Source organism: Lissotriton helveticus, chromosome 11 (assembly GCF_964261635.1).
Source record: "Lissotriton helveticus chromosome 11, aLisHel1.1, whole genome shotgun sequence".
Taxonomy (NCBI): domain Eukaryota; kingdom Metazoa; phylum Chordata; class Amphibia; order Caudata; family Salamandridae; genus Lissotriton; species Lissotriton helveticus.
The window spans coordinates 331,522,969-331,540,302 of record NC_136072.1 but is presented as its reverse complement, the minus strand read 5'-3'; positions in this window follow the sequence as shown (position 1 = coordinate 331,540,302).

The following is a 17,334-nucleotide window of genomic DNA, read 5'->3' as shown; positions in this document are numbered from 1 at the left end:
GGCCGCACGCACCGCTACTCTTTCGCGCAGGCCCAGTCCGCGGTCTCGCGTAGAGACAGGCGGAGCCCTCTGAGCGCCGCGGTGTTCTTTGGCGGCGGAACGGGACGCCAGAGGCTCTCCAGGCGACGTGTTGGTCCCAGACAGGACTAAGAGGGATCCGGACCGTCAGCTCCTCTTCAGAAGTTCCAGCAAGGATCTTTTATGCAGGATATTAAGGGTCCTCGGACGGAGCTGGTGAAGCTCACGTCCTGTCGGCCATGCTGCTTGGCCACGCCCCCCTACGATTGCATTGTTGAATCATTTGGCAGAAGGAGGACATAAAGTGTCTCCATCAAAATTGCAGTTTTGTCAACAAGAAGTACAATGTTTAGGTAATAAATTGGAAAAGGGGTGAGAAAAGTGACCTCAGAAAGAATCAAGATTATCAGAGAAATGATTCCACCAAAGACACAGAAGCAAGTGAGAATGTTTCTGGGAATGGTTGGTTACTGTCGACAGTGGATAAGTGGATTTCCACTAATTGTAAAGCCTTTACAAAGATTAACAAAAGGAGATGTAAAAGACCCTATAGTGCTGAACGAAAAGGCAATGAAAGTGTTTGAACAATTGAAAAACAGTTTGTGCGAAGCACCAGCACTAGGTGTGCCTGATTATGAAAAGGAATTCGAATTGTATTGCAGTGAGAGAGATGGGTGTGCTTTATCAGTTTTAATTCAAAGGCATGGAAGAATGAGAAGACCAATTGCATATTTTTCATCTGTTTTGGATCCAGTAGTAAGAGCATTAACTGGGTGTCTGAAAGCAGTAGCTGCTGCAAGTGTGAGTTTGGAACAGAGCGAGGGTATTGTGATGGGGTACCCTGTGAAGGTATATGTGCCACATTCAGTTAAAATACTTCTCACCAGAACAAAGACATAATACATCACAAATAGTCATTTGACCAGATATGAGAAAGTGATTCTGGGTGCAGATAAGGTGACAGTTGCAAGATGTGTAAATGTGAATCCTTCTACTTTATTGCCTGATACTTTGGATGTGGAAGTCAAAGATGACATTGATCATAAATGTTTGGATGTGCTTGAGTATTGTAGGAAACCAAGACCTGACATTAAAGATGAACCCTTGGAAAAGTCAGATTATGTGCTGTTTGTGGATGGTTCATGTTTGAGAACATATGAAGGAACATTGAGTGCTGCGTATGCTGTATGTACAGTAGCAGATTTCATGGAAGCATCTTTTCTGAAAGGGATACATTGCGCCCAAGTGGCTGAGCTGATTGCTTTGATTCTGAAAATTGGGAAAAGATGTCCGAATCACTGTAGTGACTGACAGTCAATATGGATTCGGAGGACAACTGTGGTCCCAAAGAGGGTATATGACCTCTGCAGGATCTCCAATCAGAAATGGTGAGTTTGTGAAAATGTTGCTGGAGGCGATACAGTTGTCAAAGAGTATTGCAATCGTAAAATGTGCTGCTCACAAAAATGGAGATGATTATGTCACTGAGGGCAATCGATTTGCTGATGCTATAGCCCAATATTGTACCAGAAACTTATCCTCTATAAATCGAGACAGAGAAAAGGAACATGTTTCAAGTCCTTTAATGCTTACTAACATAGTTGAGACTTGGCAGGAAGTGAGACAAATACAAGAAGAGGCAAGTGATGAGGAAAAAGATAGATGGATAAAATCAGGTTGTAGACAAAGAGGGGAAGATGACATTTGGCTATACAAAGATGAAATACCAGTTATGCCCGATAGCAGGATCTCTAATATGGCCTGAATTTACCATGGACAGGCACACATTGGTAGGGATGCAATGATTAGACTTTTCAGACAGACTTGGTATACTCCCAAGTTTCGTGTAATAGCTGAGAGTTTATATCAAAGATGTCTAACATGTCAACAATTGAATCCATGAAGAAAAACTGTTGTAAGTCTGGGAACCATCGGGCATGACCTGGCGATCGGCAAGATGGCCGCACGGTAGTGTTGCTCTGCCGGCCGCCGATTATCATCCTTCAGTTATCCTGTTTATACTGAGCCATCCCTTGCTGTAATCTCTGATGCCGGATAGCTAATGAGGCAGCCGGCTGAATGTTGTATTTTTCGATCATTATGAGAGTCCGGGCGAGCCATTGCTGGTGAGAGAGGAGGGCAGACCATGTGAGGATACTGGCGGAGTGACCGAGAGAGCCTCTCTCGCCGGAAATCTCTTCCTGCCTGAGCTCGCGGATTGAGGAGACCCGGGATCGTCCACAGTGCGTCGGACCCTTTGCGGAACACTACAGCGTCTGGCACTCAGTTAAGTGGCTAGCGGCGCAGCCTTGACATCTGACCCGGCTGCACCGGAGACCCACCGGGTGCACTGGGCTGTACCGCTACGCAAGCGGCCGAAGCCTGAACTCAGACTGGGCCGCACGCAGGCCGCTTGACTCGCGGCCACGTCGGAGCACTTACCCGGACATGTGGCGCAACACGGACTATCCTGTGGCCTGATATTGGGATTCTGCTCAGTTTGGGTAGCTGCGCAGAGCCTTGGCGGCAGTGACTTTGACAACGGGTGTGGTCGGTTGCGGGTGAGGCCCGGGGTGCATCGTCGGACCGGGTGATCTGTGGCAGTCGGACCGCTGAAAGTTTTTGAGCCAGTGCAGGACGGCACACTTTACAGCTGTGGCGACATTGCTGTGGGGTGGCTTTCTCTTCATGGTGCACCCCAATTGCTAGTTCCCTTTCTCACACTGCTCCGGTGATGGTGGGCCCTGCGGCCTGTGATACTCGGCAGCATATTGGGCAAGCAGATGAGGTGCTTTTAACAATACATTTGACTGCAGAGCTCTCTCTGGTCAGTTGTGGCCCTGCTTGGACATTTATACCCCCCCCGTATGAAGTGCCCGGGTACCATGCCTGTGACCCTACAGCCCAGCTTTATTGCAATGACTAGAGGTGCGGGTCTGTGGACAGGGCCATTGGCATAGAGGCCTGCCCTGACATTTTTTTTTTTTTTTACTTTATTTTTGTGCAGGTATGGAAAAAATACCGATGTGCCAGGCCCACAGTAGCACGTCAAACTTACATTATGTTTCTATTTCACAGCCATTATGCCCACAACCCTGGGGCCGGGCGGCAACACATTTTTCTTCCAGTAGTGTGCAATTAATTTAATGTTTACGAGCTCTGCATGGAACCCCTCAATCCTGCTTTTGTTGTTTTACTCCCACAACTCCCTCCCTCTCCCCCCACTCCTTTCTACAACATTGGTAACACATCCCCCTCAAAGTGGTGACAGTCAGATCACATGGCCATCAATCTATGTGGCACTAAACCATCAGTTCCATTCGTGCATAATATACTGGCGCTTGTTCCCCCACCCATGGCACAATATAACATCTCATATGTTTGGAGTCTCTGAACGTTCAATGTCTCCGTCTTCCTTCGGGCACTTATCGTTATCATGTGGTCTCCTCCTCCCGCCTCCGCCGTCTACCCCTCTATGTGTCACCTCCTAATCGCCCCACTTCTAAGCCATGGTATTGCCTCCATTTACTCCATACCCTTCGGAATTTTTTGGGACAGCCTCTAGCTTTGTATGTCACTCGTTCTGCTGCCATATAGAGGTCTAGCCCTCTCCTCCACTCCTCTATTTCTGGCCTCTCCGCCACCCCCCAATATTTCGCAATGTCCCTTTTTGCCACCACCAGTGCCAACACCAGGAAAATGATAAGCGGGCGTGGCAGGTCTACTTCGGTCACCATTCCTAGTAGCGCCAGTTTCGGGTCCAGTGTTAGCTCTATTCCCAGTACCTCCCCCAATTCCATGAAGATGTGGGACCAATATTCTTGAATCTTTTCACAGGACCAGATAGTGTGGTAAAAATCCCCCTGTTCGGATCTGCACCGAAGACATGTGGCGTCTGTTATCCTACCCATCTTGAGGAGACGCCTCCGGTCGAAGTATGTCCTGTGTAGCACATTTAATTGGATCAGCCTCAGCCGTGACTTAATGGCCACTTCTCGGGGGTGCATCAGTATCAGCTCCCAGTCCAAGTCCTCTAATTGCCCCACTTCCGCCTCCCATACACCTCTGAGTTTCGCCAAGTTTCCCAACATATTGTTTGTGAGGGTTTTGTATGTGAGAGACACTGCCTGGTGTAACATCTGTTCCTGTAGGAGTCTCCCTTCTAAGGGTGAATATTCCGGTATATCCTGTAGTGATATCTTCTGCGCATTCCATGCATGTACTAGCTGCAGGTGTTTGTATTGTTGTGTGTGGTGTAATCCAAACTGCCCTGACATTCTTTAACTCCACCTGGACAGATTGTACGTGCGCCCCCGCTGAGTGCATTGCGTGGCATTGTCTGGCTCTGGACACTGGACCCTGGTGAGAAAGGCGCTCAGGATGGGGAAACCGGACAAGACCCAACCGCGCCTCACCTTCGAGTTACGCAAAGGCGGCAAAACCTCTCCAAAATGCAGCCTCTGACTCAGAGCTGGAGTCTGCTTCTCAAGGTCCCACAGCGCTGGAAAAATCGTTGGCTACCATCCAGGCCAGCCTTCAGGCCATAGACGGTAAGATTGAGGCCCTCAATGGGAGAATGGACAACTTCTCCGCCAAGCTTGATCAACAAGCCACGTGTATTGGCAAAGCCCAACAGCGAATTACGGATGCGGAGGATGGGCTGCAGCAAATGGCGGAGAAATCTTCAGACATCACAAAACTCCTCGCCGTTATCCAAGCGAAGAACGAGGATATTGAGGCGAGATCGAGGCACAACAATATTCGCGTTTTAGGCCTTCCAGAATCTACAAACGTGGGGCGCCTCGAAGATTACATGGAGACGATGCTATGGGAAATTTGTGGTACTGATGAACTGTCGCCTATGTTTGCAGTAGACCGGGCCCATCGATCTCTGGTGACCCGCCCTCCTTCTGGCACTCCACCACGCCCCATAATCACTTGCTTGTTACATTTTAGAGACCGGGACTCTGTTTTGTGGATAACTCGCCAAAAAGGAACGATCACGTATCAGAACAATGTTCTATCATTCTACCCGGATTTCACAGCGCAGGTACAGGAAGCTCCTAAGGAGTTCCAGAACATCAAAAAGGTGCTACTTAAGGAACAGATCCTCTATACCATGCTCTACCCAGTGAGGCTGCGAATTGGGAAGGTAGTCAGTGGTAAGATCTTCACGAATCCCAAACAGGCGATGGAACATGCCAGATCCCTGCGGCGTCGACGCAAATTGCCAGATCTCACGTCTAATGTTGACGAATGAACAGTAAGGGGGCTTAGACTCTGTGATGCTATGTATTCAGGAGGGTGTGATATATAGGTTTGGTTGCTTCATACCCTATTTGCGATGTGTTTGTTGTCCAAAGGAATACTCATCTACTTAGACGTATAGACTATCATAGCCTGATCCGTTAGGTGGTCCTGTAGTACAGACCCCATGATCTATGGAGTTGGGTAGGTGTTAAGTATTCAATCGTCTGATGTGGGAGGGTGAGAATGTTTGATCTGTGGTCCCTTGCTACAACTATATCATGCTTATTAGGGGTTGACCTCAGTAGGGGGCTAATGCACATTCTATCAGCGGTCCCCTTCCTTGTAGATCTGGGAGTGGACTTAGCCGCTACGTCTCCCGATGGGCATTCCCCACCAGTTGCGATGTATTCTATTGTATTTGTTGGGATGAGTGGGGGGGATGGATAAGGTCTTTGGCAATTTGTGGGTGTCAAAGTGGATGGGGGGGTGGGGGGATTGTTAGTTCTTCTTGTACTCTGGTTATTGTGACTGGCACTTCAGCAATAGTCAGTTCTAGATATTACTCATGCATCTATACTGTAGGATCGCTTGCTGTGGTTACTGCCTACCCCATGGTTATGGATGACAGGTGAGCGTTACACTTGCATAACTTGGAATGTCCTTGGCCTATACACACCCAAGAAGACAAGACACCTGCTAGCACAATTAGATAGGCATAAGGTCCACATTGTGATCCTACAGGAGACCCACCTGAGCAAACACACGGAAGGGTATGTGGCACGCAAATGGACGTCATATCGCCTTGCTTCATCATATTCCACCTATGCAAGGTGGTCCTTATTCTGATCAGGAACGGTATTCCGTTCACACCTATTAAGACCTGTGCAGACACAGAGGGCCAATGATCTATGGTACATGGGAAGTTGGGGATGGTTTTGGTGACCATTGTGAATATTTACGGGCCTGTAGTGGACAATGAGGCACCTTTTTTACAGCTGTTGCAGATATTACGCACCTGGCCCGAGCCTGCGTTGCTATGCGGGGGCGACTTTAACACACATCTCAATCCACAAGTAGATAAATCTAACCCTACTGGGGCACTTACGGTTCAAGTTGTGCGGTGCATACGGGATTTCATGGAAGAGATGGGCCTGGTGGATGCCTGGCGGGTACGCAACGAAGGGGTGCTAGAGGGTACATGCATCACTCCCGCATTTAATAGCTGGTCTCACCTGGATTATTGGATACTTAATGGGGGAGCCAATGGATGGGTGGAAAGAGTCCTTACACTGCTGAGGACCCTGTCAGATCATAATCCCGTTGTCCCTACAGTAGCTATTCCATCTAACATTCACCGACCCTTCACATGGCGCTTTCGTGCTGATGCACTGCTAGACCCAGTGTATGCTGAGACAATTAGGAATGCCATTGTCCACTTCGAATTGAATACGGGCTCAGTGGACAGCTACGCCACTTTATAGGAAGCCTTCAAGGCAACGATCAGGGGGGGGTGCATAAGCACCTCGGCAGGAATTTTACGTGACCTGAGGGGACAGTTGTTGCGGGTGGAAGACCAACTAAGGGTTCTAGAATCCCAATATACTATTGCCCCATCCTCTGAAATGCTGTTGCGCATTAACGAATATGTGAAGGAGTATAACTCGTTAGCGGCTACAGAAGTCAAATACCTATCTAAGCGCTATGTAGCTAGAGCGTATGGCGAGGGTGGCTGACCGGGCGGGGTGTTGTCCAACAGACTACGGGACAGAGCAGATAATCCTCCGATCGATCATATAGTTGACGACGATGGAGAGGACCATTACTCTCAAAGTAGTATTGTAGAGCAATTTTGCTCCTTTTATGAGGCTATATATAAGTCCCGGGGAGGCATGCCCGAGGATGCAATTAATGAATAACTTGATGACACGGCCTGTGCTTGGCTGTCTGACATACATAGAAAGTATCTAAGTCTCCCCATAGATGTGGGGGATGTGAAAGAGGCCATACTTTCATTGCCCAATAAGAAGGCTCCTGGGCCGGATGGCCTGTCAGCTGAGTTTTATAAGGAGTACGCGGAACTCCTTGCGCCACATATTTTGTAGATGTACGCAGAGGCCCACAAACTGGGTTATCTCCCGCCATCCTTGAGACAAGCCTTCATCATCACCTTGTTAAAAAAGGATAAGCCACCAATGCGGTCCTATCGCCCGCTTTCCCTGATTAATCTTGATGCAAAGATCTTGGCGAAGGTATTGGCCACTAAGCTACAACCTTTGATGCCGCTTCTACTGCTGGATCAATCTGGTTATATTTCGGACCGCTCTACCTCCCTGAATCTGCGTACGATATTTGTAGGCTGGTGGGTTTTAGGTTTAAACCTATAATAACTGATAAACCCCACTGAAAGAGAAATAGCCCTCACCAGTGAAAACATATAAACAGTGAACAAACACCTGCACATCCACAAACTAAATGCCATTCAAAGAAAGGAAAAAGAGAGTGAAAGAGTCATTTTTTTTCCTGAAGGGGCCAATACAATGTAACTTTGTTAAACAAGCTAGCAGTACGAAAGACTGGGCTAACAATATTCTGCTTGAGTTTTGTTGTTTAGGGATGCCACTAAAATATTGTTTCTTGTTCCTTTTGCTTTTTCAGTTTTGTGGTCATTTGTCTAAAGATGCCGTGTTTAGAAGCACGTTTTAGGTCTTGTTTAATTATTTTATAAACTGTGGATAATCAGGAAATATCAAAATCATTTTTGATTTTTTGGCTCCGTATGAGTCTTTCACTGATAGGTAAAATGGCTGGTTTCATAAGAATCTTTCCTAATATGTGTCATCACATTTACCCACAGAGAATGGGTAAAAACCCTTAATACATCAGCCCACAGTTTCTAGTGGGTCAGTATTGATAGTAGGTGAATTGCCAACACATCAGGCTTTAAACATTCAATGCAAGGTATAGTGACAAGTATATGTATAAAGAGTGCTATCACCAAGCCTCTGGGATATTGGTGAAAACATGACACCAGACTTTTGGAAAACTTGGAATTTAGTGTCACTTGGAATGCTCTGCAAAAAAGGTTCTATCCAAGTTCAACAAAGATTGGAGTGATATTGTTTGTATTTGCAGTGATTCAACTACGTATATGAAAAAGTTGTGTGATGACCTGTCAAAATTGATACTCGAGCTGAAGTGATTCCCTGAAGGAGATCCTTGTCACTTGTTAGATGGTATGCTTAGTTAATGAGGGATGCTATTGATTTTTTAGTCCATTCTGGTGCACTGTTTTGTTATGCACAGGAACTAAAACGCAAATATTTATCATTTCGTGCTTTGTGTGGCATCAATGAAAGAGTCTTCCCAACTGTATCCCTTAGCTGACGGTTCTCAGTCCAAGGGATTATGAATGCTATAATATCCATGTGGCAAACCGTTTGCATAATGTTTGCTCAGTGATGATGCCAAAGGCAAGAAATGTGAGGATCTTTGGTTGCATATTGATAGAAATGTGAAAAAGTACACTCTACTGCATTATTAGATTTTTACAGGTAAACATAACTGCAGTTGTGGACATTATAGAACAAGCATTTACAATGCAATGGTTTCGCCTTTTGAAAAGTTTGAGCTATATTTCAGCTCTCAAATGAATAGCAAAGAAAAAAAAAAGCGAGGCTTTACATTTCCAAACAAACACTGCTCAGCCCGGGCAGCATGGCACGGAGCAGGTTTACGTATACAGAGCAAGTGTGTGTCAGAAGGGAGAGTTCTGCAGGGGCTGTTTGACACATTTTTTTTTCCGGACAGCCTTTTGTGGAGTTGCGCCGTTTGTTTCTTATTGTCTGAGAGGCACCGGCAGAAGCTGCTCCCCGAGGAGGTCCCTCAGCCCCGGGCTCGGCCGCCTTTGACAGGGAGGTGACCATATTAGGATGTGCCTGGTAAAGTAAACAAAAACATAGTTGCGCTGAAATTGATTTTTTTCCCAGCTAACCGTGTTAGAGTCAGCCCTGTTTCTTGCCTTCCGTACTGTCTGTGTTTTCTCGCTGAAGCTAGGTTATTTATGGGCAAAGTACACACTGCCATCACCTTAAATTGCTTTCCCTATAAACAGTCCACAGGAAGTTTTGGGTGTCAGAAAACAGACAATTTTCAACAGCCAGCTAAGGAAAGTAGTACACACTCGGATACCCACAACTATAAAGTACTATTTTGGCTGAGACATGTTTATTATTAAAGTATTAATGTGGGAAAACTTAAACGTAACATAAAAGTACTATACTTCAGAAACTAATTTTGGCTGGCATGGGCTTTCAAATTAATTGGTCACTCTTTTGTATATTTAAAAATGTACTGAACGCTTTTTTAAATAAAAACGGTACTTTTGCCAACTATAATGCACAGGTGTCGTGTTGTTTTCTGTGCAGAATGAGCTAACATGTAAAGCAAGTACGCCTGCCAAAAATTAGCAGCATAAGAAAAATAGACAAATATGCAGTGCGGGCTTTATGCGAGAAACGCCCGCTTGGAGCTGTTCAGTGTGAGCTCTCTCAAGGAACTGAGCGCCGAGACATGTGGAGGCAAATGTCCATTAAGCTGCCGCAGAGCCACGACACACAGAAATCACGCGAGGCAGCAGCAGCGAAAGACCAACCCATGGCTCTGTTAGACAGGTGGAGCCCCCAATCCCCTCTCTCCGGCCAAATATCCCGCCCCTCCCTTTCGTCTACCCCCACCCCCCTCGCCCCCAAAAAAAGAAACCATAACAAGAATAAATGAACAGTCTCTCCGAAGGACGACTTTTCAAGCATGTAAAAAAGGAAGAAAAAAAACAACAAACAAAAAAAAAAGAAGCAAAAACCTATAGAGCGCCTTGTAAATTTGCCTCGAATAAGGCACTCGAGCCCGAGGAAGAACTCAGAGGCAGCAAAAATAAACACAGACTTATTACACACGAGTGACCAAAAATACACATACGTGTTGCAAGAACTGCCAAAAGACAGCTGAGGGTTCATTCAGCATGGCCACTTCCCCCAAATAATTCTTTTAACGCAGCACAAGACACTATACATTTGGTAGTGTGACATTACGTGCGCTCGCGCCAAAGAGGAGAGAAACTGGACGGTATTTCCAGAACAGTGTGACAAAACAAGGGAGCTGAACTTCACACGTTCATCGAAATCAATAAATCAGACAAACAAGGCGCTGTTCAAGAGTTCAAAGGCACGGTGGCCAGTTCACCACGTCTCAGCACTCAGCCAATAGCAACTTGACTCCATCGCTTCTCATCGCAGAGACAATTTCATGGCCTCGTTTTCATTAGTCTGTCTCGCTGAAAATGGCCGGCTATTTATGTATACATTAAATAAATTAGACGTTTCATTGAGCAGCGCGATTCTTATAAAAGACATTAACGCAATACTTGGGTTTTTCCAGGAGGAATAAATAAATTAATCAATAGGTTGGACGCGGAGCGAGCATGCTATTGTGCCTCCTCTAAGTGTTTCATTGGGTTTATTTGTTTGAATAAAAACTGCACTGGGACAGTCGGGCTAATGGAAGCATTGAGGGAAAAAATCCATCTAATTTTTAACGCAGACTTAATTTGTTTTGAAAAACTGCTCTCAGCTTACCCTTTATTGTCAAGATCTTTTTTGTAAGCCATCCTTTAACATTTCTGAGTACTGCGAGAAATAAAACAAGTCAGGTCCCGGGCCGGCAGCCAATCACAGCGCGGCCCGGGGAATGACGTCACGGGGGTGTCCCGGGCCGGCAACCAATCACAGCGCGGCCCGGGGAATGACATCACGGGGGTGTCCCGGGCCGGCAGCCAATCACAGCGCGGCCCGGGACACAGGGCATCAAGGGGCGGGACTTAAAAAAAGAGTCAGAAACGCCCACGATTCGCGTTCTGACCGGGAGAAAGTGATTGACACTGATGTCTTCCAATGGCTTGCCTCCATTTATAGAGCTAGCCAATGGAAGACAGAGGCGGGACCAAAGCCCCATATGTAGGACATAAGATTTCGCCCTGGGCGGAGGACTGCTTACGCAGTGCTACGGCCAGGGCGAAACCTAAAAACTAGAGTCTGAAAAAACTCTTGTCTCCCACGTGTTAGCATAATTGGTGTAGATGTGAAACATCTACTTGACAGTAGGCTGGGTGACACCTTAAGTGACTTTGGCGCTGTAACATGTTCCATGTTAGAGTGCATGCCACTTGGTAAGCAAAGCAATGTTGAAGAGCAATTCAGGAACGTTTACTGTACAATGTATGAGAAATGGCTTGCAATGATGCATAGAAATGTCCCTTCACCACCAATGGCATTCGAAGTCAATGACTTCACCACCCTTGGCATTTGAAGTCAATGAAACCTCACTGTCGTACTCTATACGAGTTCTAGATCCCACTCCGTAGTTTCAAAAGTGCTGCTTAATTTTTTACCAATTCAATAAGTCTGAGGGTATAAGCGCCCGCTCAATGCAAATATTGCAGAACCTGTCCTGAGAATCGCAATCTTCAAGTGCACCAGTATTGACATGGAAAGCTATGTTAGTGGCCAGAGTTAACAAATTGTGTACTGGCTGCTTTGGTGTTGCCAGTCTCAAGTGCCGATGTTGAGAGGGCCTTTTCACAGAAATTTACATGGGAAGAAATGAGCAAGTGCACATGACCAAAGACTCACTGAAGAAGTATGTATGGTGTACTACAATAATTTTAATTTGCAAAAATCTATTTGGAACTCATATACACTATACGTACACAGTATATAGACGTACACTGTCTATATACCATTTTCTATCAGTGCAGAAAGCAAGCAATAATAAAAGCAAAACGTTCTATAAACACTGAAAAAACACTTTTTCTGTTGTTTTTAGTGGCACGTAAATGTGTAACCACTGATAACAACTGTTTTTTTCAGGTATTTAAATCAGTAGAAAAGACTGAAAAAAGACCACCGGAATTTAACAAAAATAGAAGCTGAATACAGGAAAACCTAGATATTTGCTATGTTCCACGTGCTTTATCCTGAATTGCCCGCCGTGGCTGTGCTTTTGGGAGCAGCCAAGGCGTTCGACTCCGTCGAGTGGAAATACATGCTATATATCCTCCATAGGATGGGCTACCTTCCTGTTTTCATTCGGTGGATTCAGGTCCTTTACACTACTGCTAGGGTTAGGGTGGGCAGACTTACATCAGAATCATTTGGCATTGAGCGTGGAACTAGACAGGGCTCCCATTGTCCCCCTTTCTATTTGCTATTGTTTTGGAACCACTGGCATGCAAGATTTGGCAATCTCACAGGGCGGCTGCATTAAATTTTCACAATCGGCCAGTTGTAATTCCCCTCTACATGTACGATATGGTCCTGTACGTTCATGAACCGCAGACCTATTTATCCCCGGTTATCCGAGAATACATTAAGTTTGGCTTCTTTTCGGGCTTGCAAATAAATTGGGAAAAATCGGTCCTCATACCTCTTACGCCTGCCACAGTGTCGCCCCCAGGTGGAATATCCATTGGTATGGGTGGAGGATCCAGTCAAATACTTGGGTGTGTGGATAGTGGATACACCGAGACCCGGAAGTCGTGGCCAGAGAAAACTATGGCCGTGCATACACTGAGTTGGTACAACGTATAGACCGCTGGGTTGGCATGCCGCTCTCGCTTGCGGAACGAATAGCGGTGATAAAAATGGTTATCCTCCCTAAGTTTCTATATTTGTTTAGTAATATCCCTGTTCACCTGACTAAGCAATTTTTTTAAACAGTACAGTCCCAATTGTTGTGATTAATTTGGGGAACAAAGCCTCCAAGGATAGGCTGGTCTACATTGGTTCTGCCGTTTGCAAAGGGTGGGTTGAATGCTCTGAATTTTTACGTCTACTACCTTTGTGGACAGGCTCAGCATGCGTACTTCTGGTTTAAACCTCACGATTTCATTACACACGTGGCCGCGGAGGAAGGGGACGCATATCCGGTACAACTGAAAAGCATTATCACCCAAACTAACAGGCGGACGCCCAAGTCGGAGATAAACACGATAGACACCACTGTCTCAACGTAGCAGGAAATTGGGAGGCGGGCCCATAAGCTGCCTCTGTATGCTCCTGCACTACCTATTGAAGGTCATGCTGCTTTGTCGATGGTCGGGGAGCAAGGCCTGATTACAGCTCTTAGGGAGGCAGGGATAACACATTTAAGAGACCTGTACATAGAAGGGAAGTATATCACGAGTACGGACCTAGACCAGGGGCGGTGGGTGAGATTTTAAAGTGGTGGGGCGCAAAGTGATTTGCATACAGCACCGTAGCGAGCGAGCGTAGCGAGCAAACCCGAACCCCAAAAGAGGGGTTTGGGGGGATTACCCCCCCAAGAAAATTTTGGAAGAAAAATCGTGCATTTTCAAGCAAATTTGAGAAAGCAGGAAGGTTAATAAAGCAATTGTGAAAGTGCAGTTATTACATTAATAGATGGCATAACATAGGTAGCTGCTTATTCAGTATAACCACAGAGCTTCATACATTCCGTCCTATTACAGACTCCGATATTGGCATTAAAAGTACCCTCCAGCTTATCAGCTTCAGCAAGGTTTCCAACAGCATAGCACCCCTTTGCTACACACAGATTACAGGTTCAGCCACATGATGAAAATAGAAACTCATTCAGTGTGATAATTAAGGGAGCAGAGCGCATGGAAAACATATTTAGTGATGGGCTGAGCAAAACACAACGAACAAATTGACTTCTTTCATCTCCTTTATTTCAAACCATTTACAGGGCTCAGGTGTTTTAAACCTTGTGAAAACAACATGCTAATTTGGTGAAAGCATACTTAGAAATCTGTATTTATGTATTGTAATTGTAGACTGGACCAAAAAACGAGTGAAGGGGCTCCACCAAAGCACCTCTCCCTTAATTATTTACACATAAATTGCATGCGGTCTGACAAGTCTGCCAAAGCTGTAGCAGATGAGCTGGGGCGTTTACTCCTGGCTTGGTTGCTGGGGCGTTTACTCCTGGTCTGGGTAATGCTGCAGAGCTGCAAACTAAGGCTCTACCAGGTAACCAAGACTCAAGTACCACCACAGCATCAATCTGTGCAACCATTCAACAACAACTGGTTCACATATGTTCTCTCAATGTTTCAAGCTATATTACAAATGTCACCAAAAGATGTTAATATTTCACTTCTGTTCTTGGATTTTCGTCACAATAAAATACACTGAACATAATCTTCACAAAAGTTATTTACAAAAGTTTAAGCTATTGCCATTATAAATTACAATAACTTTTATTGACGTATTAATTATAAAAAAAAATAAAAGCCATTGCTCTTACCTGCACAGGCCGCAGCTGTCTAGACCTCCGAAGAAAAGTGCTGATGAGGATTGATAATGAGAGCAAGTTGGGCAAATGCATTTTGACGCTGTCACGACTGAACAATCAGGTACTAGGTAGGACAAGACAAAAAAACTGTTGCAAAAATCTAAACAATGGGCTAGTAACAATACCATCAAAATACAACGCTCCGAATAAGTTAGCAATGGGAGCATTTTCTTGAGAGAAATTGATACACAAAAGACTTTTGAAATGACCTGGACTTGTGCTGACATCAAAAACCTATTAATCAGTTGAATACCCAGAGGACGTCAACCTAATATATTGGGCCAGGTGGTTGTCCAAACTTGTGATTGAGCCTTATAGATTCGGATTGCCGCTTAACAGTCATTGATCTAGAGATAGTTTGCCTGCATCCAGGAATGGATGGCTGGCAGGGAACTTTACTGGGGCAGGGGACTGTCAAACCACCCCATCAATACGAAAGAAAATCTGGGTGTCAACCACAGATATAATGAAGCAGAGACAAAAGTGATTTATCAGTTAATAGTAAATCAGGAAAAACAGCTGACACTAGCATTGAATATAGCAGTGCTTAAGGAGGCGATATGAGGACCTCAGAAAGAAAAGGTAAATTGAGTGTGAAAAGAAAGGGAGAAGCACTACCTCATTGCGTAATTAGTCAAAAAACAACTAAACCAATGGGAAAATGTTCTCCCTACCACCAAAGTTGCCAAAAAGTTGACCAAGACGGCATGTTCAATTTTATCCAATGCTGCCAAGAGATCCAATGAAGTGAGAGCCCTGACACTACTGCCATCAAAACACTGATATAACTCATCCACGAGAGCAAGGAAAATCCACTTGATAGATTGAGTGAGTATCAAAGAATGAATGACAGTAGAAGAAAGAAATAAAGGGAACAGGGTAGGCATGGTGAAACATTATAGGCGGCCATGTCAGACTGCTCACCACAAATATGTGAATCGCCTGTACACTCTACAACTTTTTTCCCGTTTGCCTCCAATATTTACAGAATGTAATTCCTTCCAGGTAAGAGGTGGTAGGTCACTCAGCAAGTCTTAAATAACTGTTCCAGCCACCTAAGGAGACGAGGGGCAGATGCCCTGAACACAGCTTGCACCATTGTTGGTAAAGACAGTTTACCCCTATTTTAGGATTGTATTTTCATCCCACATTCTCATACCTGCCAACTGGTTCAATGCCATCTAGTGCACACCGAACATAACTTTGTATTCTGCTAATTGCAGGTATTATTTCTCCAGACATTAATGTCCTAGCAGAGAAATTGTATTGACCCCAAAAAATCAAAAGTGACAAAAAATGTTGTGTGTGACTTTGGACCACTTTCCAGCTATGACTAAACTCAGCAAGGAGGCATGCCTTAGTCACATCCAAATACCAGCCCCTAATCTGATAAAAAAAAAACAACAAAAAAAACAGAATGCAGGGCAAGTGCTGCCCCGATAAGGGGGAGGGGGTAGAGAAGGGTCTGGTCATTGCAGCCATATTAATGCAGGTGTTAGTACACATGCCATTCCTGCAGGAGGCCGCCATGGATAGTGGGATGACCTTTACAACCGCTGCAGTACAGCTTGCTGCATTAAAGGGCTGACGAAGTGTAGTGTGGCCCGTCAGCCGCTGCAGTACACGTGCCAGCAACTGAGGGGGTGTCAGGGTGTAGTGTGGCCCTTCAGCCGCTGCAGTACATGTGACAGTAGCAGTCGGGGTGTAGTGTGGCCCTCCAGCCGCCACGTGCCAGCACCAGACGGGGTGTCATTCCGCATATATATTGCAGCAGTGCAACACAAGAAGCTCTTGTGATAAATCACCTTCCCAAATATCATGCCACTTACTCAGTTATACTAAAATAGCTTGAACGGCAAAGCTTTTAAGGTCACAATTACAAAGGGGTCAGGATGGGACAGGGGCCTCTGTGCAGCAAATCAGGAGGGTTGTAAAAAGTACTACATCCCCACTCAGAGTATTTAACTCCTTCACACACCTTGCTATGCTGTATCAAGGGTAAAAAAGCAAATGCTGAAGCATGTTTTAGCACAGGAGCACCTGGGCCTGCAAACTCTACAGTGCAGAGAGTTCAGTTTTAACCGAGCAAAAAAGTCTTATTTAAAAGTCCATATGATAAACCCACCTACTTAAAATGTCGTGGAGCATGGAAATAAGGCAGAGATTAACATCACCTCAACACTGGTATAAACTCCTCTGCACATCAATACAGACAACTAATGATAAACATGATCGCCAACGTCTTATTCCACATATTCCTGAGAAAAGTCCTGAATCGGGCAAAACTGCATTTTCTGATCGTGGAAACATAGCTACTGTATTAGAAATATTGCCTCCGATTTAGGATAAAAATGTAAAGGCGTGTCTAAGGAGCAACTCTGGCTTGTCCTAATTTTGCCCCAAAACAAACAGTTGCTTCATCGGAGTGGTGTAATCTTCACCTAAGAAATAGAAGCAACAACTGGAAGCAGGTGCCCAGATGTCAATTCAATCAAACCCTCATATGCCCTCACATGGCACAGGATCAGTGCCTGCGCAAAGCCCACCAGATATTTTTGATAGCTCCGCAAAACATACTAGACAACACTGGAAACACATATCGATCCGGACATTGATCATTGAAGTAAAAATTGTCCTTCACATGAGCAGGCACAACACAGAACCATAAGTAAGAAGGAG